This window comes from Periplaneta americana, chromosome 1 (assembly GCF_040183065.1).
Source record: "Periplaneta americana isolate PAMFEO1 chromosome 1, P.americana_PAMFEO1_priV1, whole genome shotgun sequence".
Taxonomy (NCBI): Eukaryota; Metazoa; Arthropoda; class Insecta; order Blattodea; family Blattidae; genus Periplaneta; species Periplaneta americana.
The window spans coordinates 174,728,863-174,748,001 of NC_091117.1; the positions used below are offsets into that span (position 1 = coordinate 174,728,863).

Here is a 19,139-nt window from a genome sequence, read left to right on the forward strand (position 1 = left end):
AAACAAGCATTCTTTCGTTACGCTTTACTTTTGCAATCTCCAAGCTGTGTCGTGCTGAAGCTGACTACAGAGCAATGATTTCAGCTTCGCACATGCGCATGATTGTCTACATTCTGATGGAGTTTTGGGTAGCACAACGAACCCCCTGATGCACCGAAGAGCGAAGACTAAACACTCTATAACGCGTCATGAACATAACCACGGGAAATTATCAAATGACAGATCAAATGCTATGGTATTACAAATACATTTGAGCAATAATTATCATTGTGCTGTAGCACATATCCTGGTTCAGGATAGACACTTTGATCACCTGTAACTTGTCAGAAAACATACTTGAAAAATAATTCATTCCATAATTGAAGATTTAGCATTCTAAATGTGCTAAGTGCCAACTTTTCCAAATTTCATTTTATTCAGTCATTTTATTCATTCATATGAGAATATCATACTAAATTGTCTTTGTCGTAGCTCAATATTATAAGTGACTCATTCGTGCGAATAAGACGGTGTTGTAGGCATCTCAACATGCATTTCGCTGTGTGTTTTTCATCAATATCTCAGAAAGTTGTTTTTGGCACTTAGCACATTTTTATAATGTTAATCCTCAATTGTTAATGTCATTAAGATTTTTTTTTTTTCGATGTCACTTAACTCCTAAACGAGGCATCGGAGAAAATGCATTGTTTCACGAAAAATTATCCTCATTGCGAGCTCTATCGATCCCCAGAGTTTGTCGCATAGGTCCTGAAATATCCTGTATATTCTATCAGCATGATTGATATTAAATTTATAGTTGTCAACAATTTGAATCTGTTATAGTCACTTTTATGTAATTAATAAATATAATTTAGGCTTAATTCATGTTATTAAAGTTGCTATATCTACCACCATTAAAGGACCAGATTAACACCTTTTTAACTTGATGAATAAGCTAGTTGCTATTTATAGATCTTTAGCTAGTTCCGTGGATGACGTGTGTGAAATATAACTTCACATTGAGGTCGTTGTAGATAGTTCCATTGAAAAACGATGTTGTTAATGGCAGCTAATTAATTACAACGGATCGTAATTAATGAACAGTATTTTCGGCTTCATTTTTCTTCCCATTTCTGCAAAAACAAATATAATATAAAGACGTAAAGGGTTGCAGTTGTATATATTGGCTCGTAGCAGAGAGTTGGTTTTGTGACTCTTTCTGTCTTCTGCCGGAAACAATGTCTTTAGCTAAGGTAAGACCACGCCATAGCAATTCACATTGTAATTTTTTGCAGGACTAGGTAGGCCTACTTTAAGAAACGTGGTTCAACTTAAATTAATTTCGCTGACTACAAAATATTAATTTTATAATTCGTTAGTTAATGTTATTTACCACACCAGAGTCGTCTTTTCGAAATTTGTCTAAAGATATTTTTGTTTTGTCTCAGATTTTTGTACTGCCTATTGTAACTGGGACTTTACCATGTTATGTCGTCCTCGGTAGCGTAGTCGGTATAGCGCTGGCCTTCTGTGCTCTAGGTTCCGGGTTGGATCCCGGCCCAGGTCGATGGCATTTAAGTGTGTTTAAATGCGACAGGCTCATGTCAGTAGATTTACTGGTATGTAAAAGAACTCCTACGGGACAAAATTCCGGCATACCGGCGAAGCTGATATAACCTCTGCAGTTACGAGCGTCGTTAAATAAACCATAATTTTAATTTTACCATGTTATGGATGAATGAGTGAAAATTAAATTTTAAATTACGTTTTATTTAACGACGCTCGCCACTGCAGAGGTTATATCAGCGTCGCCGGTGTGCTGGAATTTACTCTCGCAGGAGTTCTTTTACATGCCAGTAAATCTACTGACATGAGTCTGTCGCATTTAAGCACACTTAAATGCCATCGACCTGGGCTGGGATCAAACCCGCAATCTCGGGCACAGAAGGCCAGCGCCATATCGCCTTTGTCACCCAGAGTGACTAAATGAATGAATGAATGAATGAATGAATGAATGAATGAATGAATGAATGAATGAATGAATGATGAATGAATGAATGAATGTATAAATGAAAAGTTGAGAGGATGGTATTGTTAAAGATATGTGTGATCTCCGGTTCTTGAAAGCTGTCGCGTAATACAGGGATGTGGAAAAAAAGCTAAAATTAGAGTAGACAAAATCGATGTCAAAATAACTAATTAAAATTTATCCTTAATGCATTTTCTCCACAAAGTCCTCTTAGTAAATGTGTAAAAAAATCATTGAAGAATCAATATCAGAAATCAGGCATAGTTTTGAGCAGATATTCATTAGCAATGAAACTCGACTTTAACTACAGCCGAAAAGAACGGAATGCCAATAAGAGGACAGTTCTCGTTCAGCAGTAAAGTATATTGATATTGTAATGTGAGTATAAATCCATAGCTAAAAAACAAAATATTATTAAAAATTGATTTGATGAACTGCAAAAAGACAAAATATGTTTTGTCGCATTATCAAGTACCATATTCTCCACTCGCACATTGTAGATTCCTTAATAATACTTACATTAATGCAGTTTTATTTCACTATAATAAGCTGTTACATATCACATTTAATTAACAATTTTTTTCAATGCAATAAAATAATCTGCACTCAGAAAAACATGAAGCGCCCGGTACTGACAAAGGTTACTAGTACGGAATCCACCACATTCTTCAGAAACTTCACTCAGCGTAGTGTCAACAAATTGGTTAGTACAGATTTGTTCTCTTGTTTCTTTCGCCTTTATTATTTTGTAATGTTGTTAAAAATTGTGTATTAAACACATTTATAATGTTATACTTCATTGCATTCGTAAAAATAATACAACTCGTTCATTCACTGAAACATTGTCATGCCATAACCCTATAAACTGTTTCATAATACGCTACAATGTACAGAACTTATAATACAAATTTACACTGAAAATAATACAACACAAATACGCAGCATTTCGATCCATGATACACAGACTCATCAACATTCCTATGAACCAACGAGACTATAAGGAAAAATTATACACTATCAAATACATAGCACAGGAAAATGGACAAAACTCTTAACACAGTGGTTGCCAAACACCACGAAATTGTGACGTAATAGAAATGCAACCCGCACATCACTATCGCAGGGAGAGGGGTGGAGTGGGTATCTCCTCAGGTAATGTCGTGAATAACAGTGCAGAGACGGACTGTGACCAAAAAATAAAAGCAATATAATATTTTTCTACTTATTAACTATAGGCCTAGGCCGATACACATTTCCATGTTAATTTTTTATCCTCCTATCCATTATTTTCTATTATTAATAAAATAAAATAATTTTTTTATTTACCATGAAAAGAGCGTGTAATTTACATACGCAGATATTTAAAATTAGAAAAGCGTACTAGGCTGGTTACGAAGTTGAAAATTACACTGCATACTTCAAAAAACGTCGAAGTATTTTACTCCGATTAAAACATAGAAGCCAATACTCGTCATTGTTTATTTATTAATGAAATATCAAATTACACTGCATACTTCAAAAAAAGTCGAAGTATTTTACTCCGCTTCAGACATAGAAGCCAATACTTGTTATTGTTTATTTATTAATGAAATATTCAAATTACACTACATACTTCAAAAAAACGTCGAAGTATTTTACGCCGATTAAGACATAGAAGCCAATACTTGTTATTGTTTATTTATTAATGAAATATTCAAATTACACTACATACTTAAAAAAAAGTCGAAGTATTTTACGCCGATTAAGACATAGAAGTTAATATTTGTTATTATTTATTTATTAATGAAATATTCAAATTACACTACATACTTTAAAAAAAGTCGAAGTATTTTACGCCGATTAAGACATAGAAGCCAATACCTGTTATTGTTTATTTATTAATGAAATATTAAAATTACACTACATACTTAAAAAAAAGTCGAAGTATTTTACTGCGCTTAAGACATAGAAGCCAATACTTGTTATTGTTTATTTATTAATGAAGTATTCAAATTACACTACATACTTAAAAAAAAGTCGAAGTATTTTACGCCGATTAAGACATAGAAGCCAATACTTGTTATTGTTTATTTATTAATGAAATATTCAAATTACACTACATACTTCAAAAAAACGTCGAAGTATTTTACGCCGATTAAGACATAGAAGCCAATACTTGTTATTGTTTATTTATTAATGAAATATTCAAATTACACTACATACTTAAAAAAAAAAGTCGAAGTATTTTACTCCGATTAAGACATAGAAGCCAATACTTGTTATTGTTTATTTATTAATGAAATATTCAAATTACACTACATACTTCAAAAAAACGTCGAAGTATTTTACTCCGATTAAGACATAGAAGCCAATACTTGCTATTGTTTATTTATTAATGAAATATTCAAATTACACTACATACTTCAAAAAAACGTCGAAGTATTTTACTCCGATTAAAACATAGAAGCCAACACTTGTTATTGTTTATTTATTAATGAAATATTCAATTTACAGGTAAGGGGGTGGTAGTCTTTATATCAAGAAGAATAATGACAACGTACATTGTTCTTTTATACTTCATTTAAAATTTTACAACAAATGAAGTTTCTCATATTTTTCTCATCTGCACAAAATAAATACTTTTCCTCCCATGCAACTTAAAATTAAGTTTTTACTTATTATCTGTTTTCGAAAATACATCGAAACATATTATCCTACGCACTTGTAACATTATATGTGTGCGTCCGCTGCTGATAAATGTCTTTACTTGTATAGAAGTGATTGCTGTAAACAGAAGGTGGGGGTATGATACCATGGTTACGCTTGAGTGGAGGCAGGAGCATGTGTCGCGACACAGTTTTTGGCGATCACTGCTCTAACATAATAGACAACATCGTAAGAAAGACTAAACGCAAACAAGAAAACGCAACACAAACACAAGAACAAAACAAATACACTAGATTAACACACGAAAACTAGAACACATACAAGATTGCGTAATCTTTCAAGAAACTAAAATATAACATTGCATACAGAACACACTACAAAAACATCTTATCACATAGACAAGACACATAAACAACTTAACAGGTGTATACAAACTATTATGCAGTAGTTGCAACGACTTCTACATTGGACAGACTGGGAGATCATTTCAAACACGTTACAAGGAACATATCACACCCATAACCAAACTACACAACGATTCAACCTACGCAGAAACATCGCAAACTCCAATCACAACTACATCAACATAGACACTGACATGAAAATACTACACATTCAGCCAAGAAAACAGAAACTTGGCATTCTAGAAGAATATGAAATTTACAAGCATACAAAAACACACACACAGCACATCCTGAACACACCTGAATTTCAAAATACTCATTTCCAAACAATCATGATTACCCACTACAACAGGAAACCAGAAACAATGACGGATACCACGTCGAAATTAGTCAGCCAGGTATTTTTTATAGTATTAACACAGTAAAGAAGTTATAGTGTCAATCAGTGAAAGTAATATTTTTAGAATTCTACCAAAATAACATGGTCTTCCTCGTACCTCTAACAATCTTAACGTAACTCATACCAAAAATATTCTGGATATGTAAGCAGGAACATAATAGTTTATTAAATTTAAATTTATACAAGATACATCTATCAATATTATCACACTAGAAACAAAAACAAGTTCAGAGACAAGAAAAAATAACGTAACTAATAGAAAAAGAACAACAGCAGAACGATACTGTTTATTTAAAGATCTCAGTATACTCTACCGTTGTTTAGAATGATTAATTATGTACGCTGACAAAAATAAATTGCCACCAGTACGCCTTTACATAATATATAAACATTACAAATTGCTAGTTGCAGCGTACCTACTAATTACCTTAAATGTTTAAAACGGTATATTCTACAGTATCGACCATGTAATGTTCGCGTCGTTGACTTCCAGCGAAGTGTGTTAAGGAATGGTTCTCTTCAATCATTTTCCTTAGGCAGTTTTCATTTAAGTAACTCCATTACAAAGTTCTTTTTTGTTGAGGTATCCAGTCGTATATTCAATTCCCTTATCCGTGTCCTCCATTTTGTTTATAATTATGTAATTATGATCATTCCAATTCATTCTTCTGCCACTTATCCAAAGGTTTATTGGTGATTAGCAGGGAACGGATTTATATGGACTAAAAATATATGAAATATGTAAATATATATGTAGTTATTTTTACCAAAATATGGAATTAAATATGGATTTTTACCAAAATATGGAATTAAATATGGACTTAAAATTATAAAAAAATGACTATGTACGTTAAATATTGGTACATTTTAATCAAACTAAACAAAAAATATAATGGACGTACCTTATCTTCCAATGTAGTTTCAACAAAACACAATTTTTATTGTCTGTTACCATAACAATAGGTTACAAACATTTCTTTCAAGTGCTGAAAAGTGAATCTTCTTCTATTGTCTCTGAGGATAGATTTATACTGACTAAAAGAGCGTTCGACGTCACAAGAAGTAACTGGTACATAATTCAATTTCACAATGTCTGCTGGGGATAAGTCCAAGTTAATCTTCACTGTTGATTCACCACTCATCACAGCAACAACCTTTTGTAGTTCTTCATATCCAGGGTTTTTTGAAAGTACAGTGTCCACCTTAGCTCTTACTGCATCTGCAACTTTACCTCTACCACGATTCAGTTGTTCCACAGTACTATTTATAATTTCAAAACTTTCAGATAGTGAAAGGTGCCTATTTTGGAGACTTTTGAGCGTTTTTATGATGCATGAAAATGTATGCTGAATGTGAGCTAAGTCATTCTTCACACTTATGTCACAGGTAACTGTTTTCGCAGTATCAATTGAGACTGCATCTTCAGAGTCCAATGCAAGGAGAACATTGTTAATAGAGTCTATATGTTCGGCATAATATTCAACTGCTTCTAGCCATGTACCCCATCTAGTTAAAATTGGCTTTGGTGGCAATGGAATTTCAGGGTACATTTCTTTCAACACGTTAACTCTACTGGGAGCTTTGAGAAATACTTTTTTCACTGATGAAATCAACAAATCTACTTTAGGGAAATTGTCTCTGACCACTTCTGCCACACGATGAAATGCATGCGCCACACAAGTAAAATGAGTCAATTTAGGATATACAACAGATAATGCTTGTCCAGCTTTGACCATATAAGGGGCAGCATCGCTAATAAAGAATAACACATTATCGTACATAATACCCTTTGGCCACAGGATACCCATAGCTTCGTTGAACAGTTTAACTATAGTTTTGTTATTGCACTTTTCTAGAACATCACAATGTAAAAGAATTCGTTCAGAATATTGTTCACTTAACAAACCGATAACTACATTACCAACAAGTCTACCTTCTTTGTCGGGAGTCTCATCAATGGAAACCCAAATTGAACTATCTTTAATTTCATCTCTTATCTTCTGTATTGTCTCATCGTAGATGGATGGAGCATACGTCTTCCTAAGTGTTGACTCATCCGGGATTGTATGTTGAGTATATTTTTCAAGGAATTCCCTGAAGACCTTATTCTTTAGTTTGTAGAGAGGAATATCAGCAGAGATGAGAGAACGGCACAGGTCGATGTTAAACTCAGATCTTACATTCGATGTTGTTGGTTGTGTTAAAAACAATTGTCTCTGCTTGGAATTTAGTTGTTTGTTGGCCTGATGTTTACTAGTTGTAATGTGTTGTTGCACCAGGAACTTTTGTGTAGATGATACTGCACACTGACACAAATTACAAAATAATATTTTATTGTCAGTTGATAAACCATCTTCTTTAAATTCTGAAATGTAACTTGTTAGTTTTGATTTTAAATTGACTGAATGACGTACTTTTGGCATATTTACCGTCTTTATAGTATGATTTACAAAACTGAACCTATGTGTACTCTGACTGGCATTTAACTGTTGAGCTGCACAACTGAAGTCTGTTAAAAATTTTAAATTAAATTAATACAGTTTTGTAACTTACTTTCCCATTGTTGATAGGACTGCTAATTTTCAAATAACTCTGATGTTAAAGGGATTACTGAACATGTGTTTAAATCTCTATTGTTGAAATGTATTTTTAAAAGTTAATGGAATTTTGTTTTGTTTTATTGTTAAACCTAATATAATATGGACTGTTTTATATGAAATATGGAAAATATATGGAAATTAACGAAAATATGTACTAAACTCTAAAATATGAAAAAATATGGAAAATAAAAGTAGGATTTTTCAACCCTACACATTGTGAAACATAAAGATAATGCAAAATATAAATTATATTAGCTTTATAAGTAAATATGTATTTACATATAAATCCTTTCCCTGGTGATTAGTAACCAAAGTACGAATTTTATCTTTTAATAATTTCCATGACCGAGCTGGGTGACTTCACGTTCTAAGGTGCAGTCCAAAGGTTCATGGGTTCGAATCCCGCCTCAGACATTGATGGATGCCACTCGTTAATGCTCCCTCTTGTGAGTGTATCTGTTGAGGTTCCTACGCTCTGCTGATCCTAGGCCAGGAGAAACCCACATGCACGACGGTATCTAGTGTGTGTGTGGTCCATAGTATTTATTTATTTGTTTATTTATTTATTTATTCATTTACTTATTTATTTATTTAATCTGGTAGAGATAAGGACATCAGGTCTTCTCTTCCCCTCAACCAGGAAATTACAACTACAATATTAAGAATATAATTAAAATTAAAATTATAATTACAATTTATATTCAATTTACAATTACAATAGAAATCAAATTACTAAAAACATTACCTGATTAATAAATGTTAGACAATTTATTGTAGAAGTTAAGAAAATAAATGAATAAATATATATATATATATATATATATATATATATATATATATATATATATATACACATATGTATACAGGGTGTTTCAAAAATACGGGGCATAATTTCAGGTATGTATTTCCCACATGTAGACAATCAAAAAGTTCATTACAACATGTGTCCGGAAATGCTTTATTTCCGAGTTATGGCCTTCACAACATTGAAACTCACCGGAACGTTTTTCTTTCCGCAGGTCGTTGCCGTCAAAGGAGACATTAAGAGGGCACTCTGACAGTTCATTCCGAGGCGAAGGTTACATTCAGTGTTGTGTAGGCGTTAGACTGTGCGACATGTATTCAAATCAAGAGCTGGCAGAGATACACTTCATGTACGGTAAGGCGGACGGCAATGCTGCGCTGGCTCGTCGTTTGTACCAGGAGAGGTACCCACAGCGACAATGTCCAGATCGGAAGACATTTGTACGTCTCCATTACCGTCTGTGCGATTATGGAAAATTTAACTATTATGGTTTGGGAAGGGGACGACCAAAATCTACAACTCCAGAAGTACAGGAGGAGATTCTGGAGGCTGTGAACATGACTCCTTCTGTCAGCACACGAAGGGTAGCGTTGCAAGTCAATGTTCCTCATACGACTGTCTGGAGACTGTTGAAAGAGTATCAATTGTATCCTTATCACTTGCAACGTGTACAGGCCCTGTCACCAGCAGATTACCCTGCACGAGTTAGGTTCTGTCAGTGGTTCTTGCAGCAGTGTGGTGTAAATCCGAACTTTCCTGCCTTAGTATTATTTACAGATGAAGCACAGTTCACACGAGATGGCATAACAAATTTCGACAATCAGCATGTATGGGCGTATGAAAACCCACGTGCAACTGTTCCATCTCATCACCAGGTGCGGTTCTCCTCAACATGTGGGCCGATATCATTGGTGATCGATTAGTTGGGTCCCATGTACTTGTAAAGAGACTTACGGGGCAGGCGTACACAAACTTCCTGGAAAACACCATACCTCATGTTTTAGAAGACACTCCACTGATCAATCGTCAACACATTCACTTCTTGCATGATGGCGCTCTTGCACACTTCAGTCGTACGGCTCGCCGGTACTTGGATCGAAGGTTTCCTGATCGATGGATAGGTAGAGGTGGCCCAATTGCTTGGCCTCCACGCTCACCTGATCTGAACCCTCTCGATTTCTACTTGTGGGGCCATTTAAAATCATTGGTTTATTCGTCTCCGGTGCCTGATTTGGAATCCCTTCGGAATCGAATTGTGGCATGTTCTGAGGACATACGCAATACTCCTGCAGTTTGGGATCGTGTTCGCAGGTCAATGAGACATCGATGTGAGGTCTGTATTCAAGCAGGAGGTGGACATTTTGAACATCTTCTGTAATGACAACGACCTGCGGAAAGAAAAACGTTCCGGTGAATTTCAATGTTGTGAAGGCCATAATTCGGAAATGAAGCATTTCCGGACACATGTTGTAAATAACTATTTTGATTGTCTACATGTGGGAAATAAATACATACCTGAAATTATGCCCCGCATTTTTTAAACACCCTGTATATTTTTACTGAAGTAGAAGTTAAACGTGAAATAATTATATAGGGATGAAGTTACCGGATATTGAAATATTTTATGCTAGAATAAGAGAACTACTTACCTTCAAATGGCTTTCAAGGAAGCCGCAGGTTCAATGCCGCCCTCACATAAGCCCGCCATCGGTCCATATCCTGTGCAAGATTAAACCAGTCTCTACCATCATATCCCACCTCCCTCAAATCCATTTTAATATTATCCTCCCATCTACGTCTCGGCCTCCCCAAAGGTAGTTTTCCCAACTAACACACTATATGCATTTCTGGATTCGCTCATACGTGCTACATGCCCTGCCCATCTCAAACGTCTGGATTTAATGTTCCTAATTATGTCAGGCAAAGAATACAATGCCTGCAGTTCTGCGTTGTGTAACTTTCTCCATTCTCCTGTAACTTCATCCCTCTTAGCCCTAAATATTTTCCTAAGAACCTTATTCTCAAACATCCTTAATCTCTGTTCCTCTCTCAGAGTGAGAGTCCAAGTTTCACAACCATACAGAACAACCGGTAATATAACTGTTTTATAAATTCTAACTTTCAGATTTTTTGACAGCAGACTAGATGACAAAAGCTTCTCAACTGAATAATAACAGGCATTTCCCATATTTATTCTGCGTTTAATTTCCTCCCGAGTGTCATTCATATTTGTTACTGTTGCTCCAAGATATTTGAATGTTTCCATCTCTTCTAAGGATAAATCTCCAATTTGTATATTTCCATTTCGTTCAATATTCTGGTCACGAGATATAAAGAGTAAGAGAACTGCATACTATATTTACAATAAGCCAAGGGATTATGATTCGGCACAGCATTTCTATCACGGTGATATATGCTACCAAGTGTCGACAGTGGAATATGTAATTATGTAACATTTTGCCTTTATTCATATTTATTTATAAAAAAGAGTACTTTTTTATTAAGTGAATGAGGCCAACGGTTTAACTACCTCATTTCAGTGGACTATTTTTAAAGTGAGATAAAGCTGTATGTATTTAAGCAAATGTACTTAAATAACCTAATAGCTTATTTATACTTTTGAGTTATTTGAGTTATTTTCATTTACACAATCGAAGCTATTTAAAAAAAAAAACTCATCCTTCAGGTCACAACCTCCACTTGCAATGTTCCGCTGAAGTCACTTCTGTCACGACAAGAACATATAATACCAGACCAATGTCTTCATTTTCATGCCGAATCTTTTTCTTTAACTCTAGAACAGGTATGCTCAAAATTGTAAAAGCTCCGATTCCACGGATGATGATGCTGCACTGCACAACACACACAGTGTACGGACTGGGCTCCGCAACTACATTGCAGCTCCGCCCGTAACATAGTTCTTACACTCTTTCAAATACGGATAATAAATTGAATTTGAAAAAGGAAAAAGTATACACTGCAATATTCAGTTATTACATTATTTATTATATTTAATGTAGTTATGATATAATAATATCAGATAATATCATTTTCATATTCCACCATATAGTCTACTTTGCGGTCTATTCAACATCTGCATTCTTTTCTGCAAGTAATCGGGAATCTATTTCCAATGAATTTACTGCAATGCACTAAAGATGCTCATCTGTTAATCGGAACCTACGTATGTTTGGATTTAGTAACCTTCATTCTCGAAAATAATTGTTCGCACTCATATGTCGAGGCGAAGGTAGTGGCAACGAATAAGCTCATCTTGTAATATTTAGTTTTGTTCATTTTTAAAATAATTCTACGCTTGTCAAGTTATATTCTCAGCATTTAGTTCTGAATTCTACGTTACTTAGTAAATCAATTAACTCGTCCTGGAACTGCACTCTCACGGATTGTACTAAATTTATGAAAAGATTAACAAAAATACTGATATCACTCTCCATACGTCTAAAATCACTAAATCTATGTTCTGTGAACTCACATTTGAATTGTTGCAGTACAGAGACATAATTAACTATATTTTGTTCAGGCACCATACATCTCTTTACAAGTTCACCATCCGTGAAGGGTTTTAGTGCCTTAGCTAATTCCCAACATACTACATAGGCTAATTTGCTCCAAAACATAGACTCTGAATTGTTCGACTCTCTTCAATGTTTGGCCTTTCATGAACTGCTTTCAATTCTTGAAGCTGTAGTGCACGTTGAATCCCTGAAAAATTATTTTATCAAAATATCTATTTCTGCTGGAATAATATCACCACAATAATAATAATAATAATAATAATAATAATAATAATAATAATAATAATAATAATAATAATAATAATAATAATAATAACGTTGGTATATGAAAATAGGCTATATTACAGAAAACAGCTTCTCTGTCACTTCGGCATGTTCTGGGTAGCAGAGCCTATAATGTAGTTTTATGTTACTCAGTAGTATTCTGACAGTACCTTACAATATACCAATAACTTTCCATTTTCATCGAACGTACAACAAAAATAGTCGTTCTCCCACACTGTACAGAATGATCGTTTGCTTACAGAAGGTTTTGACTGTGTCATTGTCCCGCACTGTTCGTGCGTTTACTAAATATTTGAAGTGCCTTCTGCAGCCATCCGTCGAGCTTCGAACGGGGAACAGCACGCTCTACATTCGAAGGTCGTGATTACAGAACGTAATCGGGAGTCAGAGAATGAGCATACCTGCTCTAGAATATCATGTAATCGTACCCTCTACTACACGCATTTCCACAACAATCCTTGTAGAGGAGGAGACGATTCTATGGACCTTTCCTCCCATCATAATCTGAACATATGTTCTCGGCATGAAACAATACTAAGAATACATTCGTTGGAGGCCTCACGTACCTTAATAATTTTTCCTCCTAAAAATCAATCGTCCTCAGTCAAGCCCTGGGACAAACGACAGAAAGAGTTGAAACAGCTAGTATTGCACTAACTTGTTCTTGGTATCAATAAAAATATATTAATATTTATACTAATTAAGTATCATACGTTCCTAATACATATAGAATGAACCGTAATGTCATTAATTTCAGGAAGTTTTTCTTTGAGATATGTCAAACAAAAAATTGTAATACAATTTTGCTCGTTTTTGCTTCCTTTTCGAGATATAAATCGTTTGATATGAAACATTTCATAGCGTGAAAGCCATTGATTTAATTCCCGATATATGCTTAGTAAATTTAAGATATGACAGATAATATATGATTGAAACTATTTAATTTTGTCCTTTAAATTCTCAGAAATTTGATCATAACAAATGTCACATTGTAAAATACTTTTGCAGAACGAAAAGTTACATATGTTCGGATCAAATTTCTGAACATTTAAAGAACAAAACTGAAATTGTTTCAATCATTTATTACCATAATACACTGCTCTCTTAAATTAACTAAGCATATTGAGAATTAAATCAATGGATTTTCCAAAAGGCGCTATGAAATGCTTCATGTGAAACAATTTTTATCTCGAAAAGGAAGCAAAAATGATCAAAATTCTATTAAACCTTTTTGTTTTAAATACAGTATATCAATGACCAACCCCCTGAAATGAATTACATTACTTACGGTTCACTCTGTATATTTCGATTATGTATTTGGAGTATGAACCTGGGTCTTATGATATTCTTTCAGCTTTTTGTAGCGGTTCTGCTGTTGGTGTCCGTCATCGAAGCCGTCTTGGCTGACGGAGTGGCAGGTGAGTATCCGTCGGTCTAGTGCATATTAAAGTGAAAGGAAGCGTACTTCGTTCATACTAATAGAGTCAAAAAGTAACCGAACATGTGTAGATACCTTTGGTGAAGGTGACACATTTATGTCAGCGTCCATACCACTTCTTGAAACATTCTGCAGCTTATCTTTGGCTACTTCCTGACGCAAACCGCCATTCCTTGAGTAGGAATTTGACCTTTGAAAATAGATAGAAATCTGCTGGAGTAAGATCTGGAGGACATGGTGGCTATGAATTGACAGGTATTTTGTGTTGTGCGAGGAATTCGCTTACCAAGGGCGACCGATGTGCTGGGGTATTGTCATGATTGTCCTTGCCACAAATTGGGTCTTTTTCGTCGAACTGCATCACGAAGACGTCGAAGAATTACAATATGCGCCTTCTTACTGACAGGTCTGCCCTCAGGAATAAACTCGAAATGTACGAGACCCGGAATATCGAAGAACACTTCAAGCATTACTTTCCCCCTTTGATCGGTCGACACACTGAGTCTATACGCCTGGAGAGTAGGCCACATACCACACGCACAAGGCAGAGAAGTTGCCTACAGAGCTTTGCGTTGCCACCCGACGTTCGGGTACTTTCTGACTACTACTAGGTGTTCATTTCAAAGTGTGTCATGACGTCACTGTTTTGAGTCAGCGATTTGAAGCGAGTTTCAGCTTTTATGTCAGAGAAGTTGCCTATTAATCAAGGCGTTCAATCTGAACTTGAGAACGTGTACTGTATAACTTGAACGTCATAACAACAGATGGCGGTCTGTACTGTCTGTGTGCTACCATAACCTCTTTCGAACTGTGTTTTGCGCGGGCAAGTCGTACGCAGGGTATTTGTTATCATCGGTTGCGTACGGCAACATTCCACAATACAAATCAAATGTTCCGTGTCCATGTTGACCGTCGAAGTTAATGTCAACAAATACGTAAGAAATCGTCTTAACCCTCTCCCCATATCCCGACAGTAAGAAAAAAGCCCAGCTCAGGACATGTTTATAAACAGTTCACATTCCTGCCACTACCGGCGTTACCGTATATATCAGTAAGTCGGTTACTCTTCAGAATGAACGCCGTACTTGCTATGCAACTTCTCTGACACATAGGTAGTACATCTCTGCGGAAATGTAGGAAAATTGAATTCTCTAGGCTCATCGACTAGCCATATGACGGCATACAGCGAGCCATGACACACTTTGAACTGAACACCCAGTATTATATGAGATGTATGTATGTATGTATGTATGTATGTATGTATGTATGTATGTATAGTTTGATTCAGGGATTTTGGTCCTGCAAGAAATAAATAGAGTAAGAGGGAGTTCCTCATCACTACTGGCGAACTGGGTCACACAGATCAGGCCGCGCAGTCATAACACCTAAGGCCCGTAACACACTTGAAGAGTTTTCGCTAGCTAGAAATGTATTGCGAGAAAGAGGCGAAGAGCTTCCTTCACACACTTAGCGAGTTCTCACTATCACAGATCATACCTCGCTATGATCATCTATGCACTGCCTTCATGCAGAAAGCATTTTTCTGATTATAGTAATGACTCGTTGGGAAAAGTATTATAGGTTATGTATTTACGTATATTATCGTACTTAAATATATAACCTGTAAATACATTGTCGTAATTTACAAATTACGTAGAAACGCTATGTTGAATCTGAGTATTCAGATGATGAGGAAATGGAGTTATATGAACATATTTTGTTAATGAAAAGAAAAAGTAGGCCTAAAATTAAAGCCAGAAATATCTGAAAATCACATTGTATCTTACGAAAATAAGGGCGAGTTTTGGACACTGGTTTCGATTTGAATGATGATACGTTTAGGCGTTATTTCAGGTTGAATGGACCACAGTTTTTTGCCATTCATGATATGTTAGAGGATTCTTTGCTATGTTCTGATTAAAATTGTGTAAACTGTTAAGACATATAGATACATTATTTCAAATGTTTAATTAAAACTATTAAATCTCACCAAAATAAAATATGGCACTATTTATTTTCAGATAATCTGTATTTGTGTCCAGATTTCTTCTTTAAGTTTCATGTTTTTGTAGTTTTCATCCCCTGTATCATATAAATACGCTTACGAGTGACATCGTACAAGTCCGATAAGTTTCTGACTGCAATTATCAGCCATCTTTCCCTATTTTCAAATAAAAACAATACAATTCATCGCCACCTGTGATATCTTTTTCTACATTCAATCGTCGTAAAGAGTATAAATGTCATATATCTTTGATAAATGTGTCAAGAAAATTCGCTGAGCTACCGATTCCAGCGAGAAACTCGCGCGAGATTTTTGCCTCGAACGAGAAACTCTTCCAGTGTGTGGACGTCCATTTGAATCCATGTTATCAATTTTTTAATTTTCTCGCAACACATTTCTCGCTGACGAAAACTCTGCAAGTGTGTTACGGGCCTAACACTTCCTTCTTATCATGTCGCGGTACACTCCGCCTTAAAACACAATATTCTTCCACACGCCCCGTTACTAACCACTACGTCTGTTGACTAAACAATGTCATGATGGCTTATATTTTATTGACATGAGTGTCCCTCAGCTTCGCGCATAGATATTATTTTCATTCTTTTTCTTCCCTCTTCCCCTCCTATGCACATTTGTGATTACATTTATTCCTTATGACGCAACACACAGCTCGCTCACTAGACAAACAACCAAGGACAGAGGCTAGAGTTGAGCTTAAACGATATTTTCAAGTATCTGTGACAACTGTGACTGTGACAATTAAATATCTGTGACTTTTATAGGTGATTTTGTCACACCGATATTTTATATCGATAAGTAAGCACAATATGCATGAATTACACCGATATTTTGTCACATCGATAAAAATTAACAGGAAATATTGAAGAGCAGTGCAATGTGAATACGATTTCTCTATACATGCCACACATCAGTGGTTTATATGGGAAAATCCAACAAATAAATTATGAACATGTATCATTAACAAATAAAAATTAATCTAACTCAACAGTAACATGTAAAAAGTTAACCTCATATACCAAGATAGTTGATTGTAGATATGGAATCAGTTTATAATTTCTTAATGTAGTTGGATATGGAGAAATTGAGGTTATGTGATTATCCTAATCGTTTTAAAAATTGATCCTTTTTATTATGTATAATATAATGGATAAATTATTTTAAGTCGTGCATTAACATTATAATACTGAGTCAGAATAAAAATTAACGAAACATAAGTATTCGGAAAAACAATGGAAAATAATTACAAACCAAAACAATTGTTCAGACAGGATTTTACACAAGATAAAGTATTGGTAACCAATGGTATTATTATTATTTAAATCGTGCAATCACTATATCATTTATAATAAAATGGTGAAACTAGCGCTGAAGTAGTTTCGGCGATTTCGGACGTGAAAATCGTTGCATTTATAACGATTTTTTTTTGTGGAGAGACAGTTGCTCGGGTTCAACTAGCGCTGAGGTAGTTTCGGTGATTTCGGAAGTGAAAATCGTTGAATTTGATTTTTTGTGGAGATGCAGTTGATCGAATATCCAAGGCATAACAATGCCTAAACTAACCAAATCTAACCTGTCACAGATTCGTATATGCAAGGTGTATATGCAGAATACGAAGGGAACTACCTCAACGCTAGTTTAGTCGTTGATCGTATGTCTAGGCATAATAAAAGCTTAAACCAACCAAACCTGACCTGTCGCAGATTCGTATATGCAAGGTGTATAAGGAGAATACGAAGGAAACTACCTCAAGGTTAGTTTAGCCAAATAAGTTGCCCATCATATTAGCCAGTTTTGTCTCGTTCGGTTTTAATTGAGTGGAAAATACTTATACATTAATATAAATTCACAGTAATATGAAAATGTGAAGATCGCGGGGAAATACATAAAATATTTATAAAACATATATACAGACTAAAATTTGAACAAAAATATCAGATTCATGATTATATTAGGTATTATATCATAATGCCGCTAATAACTTTGCAACACATCATCACTTTGAATAAAATAATATTGAACAAAATATCATGAAAAAATAATCAAATACCACCGCCCGATTGCTGTTATTGTATCATGCGCATGCGCAAACCCACGACGTAGAGGAGAAAATATCACCGTTGCAACGGTGACAGAGTACTGATTACGGAGCAGATTTCGATAGCGATATTTTGTCACAGATATTTCGCGTCATCAGTCACAGGTTTATCTGTGACAAAATATCGGTTTGTGAAATATCGGCCATCTCTAACAGGGGCCATTAACGCTGAATATGTGTGTATGTATGTATGTATGTATGTATGTATGTATGTATGCAGGCAATGTAATGTAGCCTATGTATGTAGTTTTTTGTGTATTATACTTCTACATGTAAAGTGTCTGCAATGCATTAAGAATTACTGATATCCCATTAATTTTCATGATGAAGTGGATTAATGCATTAGTTTAGATTTAAACCTTAATTAACTCTTAGAAGATTAAAAAAAATATATTATTTGGTGGAATGTGAATTTTGCAAAAAAAAAACTAATGTTTTCTGATTTTGTATTTTTATATTCCAGAAAAAGGACAGTACTGTGACGTAGTAAAGGATGACGGTTCGACGGTGCCTTGCTTGGGAGTGTGCCTTAATAACGTCTGTTCCTTTCCAGCAGTGTGAGATGTGCTGTGTACCACTGTCTTAATAAAGAAAGCTTCGAAAACCATCGCGATGTATTTTATTTCGATCACAATGACTATTTTTTATCTTTACGGATAATGATCTTAACTGAAACACTCAAGTTACCCATACATGCAACAAAATATTGTCGCTGCTCCACCCTTTGAAGCACGTAAAACACTTTCTACCACTTAAATTAAAAAATAATCTTATACAGACACTCGTGGTACTCCATCTGGATACTGTGATTCCTTGTTAACAAACTTAAGTTCTAACTTAAATGAGAGATTGCAACGTGTTCATAATGTAGGGGAGAGTCGGGTAGTATCGGACGT

General features: G+C 35.0%; 1 long non-coding RNA gene across 1 annotated transcript; it reads left to right on the forward strand.

The window, feature by feature from the left end:
• Positions 1 to 1,124: 1,124 nt before the first annotated feature.
• LOC138704378 (uncharacterized) lies at positions 1,125 to 18,850 on the forward strand. The gene is made up of 3 exons (XR_011333337.1): positions 1,125 to 1,232; positions 14,039 to 14,102; positions 18,707 to 18,850. It is a non-coding gene; the product is annotated as an uncharacterized lncRNA (long non-coding RNA).
• The last annotated feature ends 289 nt before the right edge of the window (positions 18,851 to 19,139 follow it).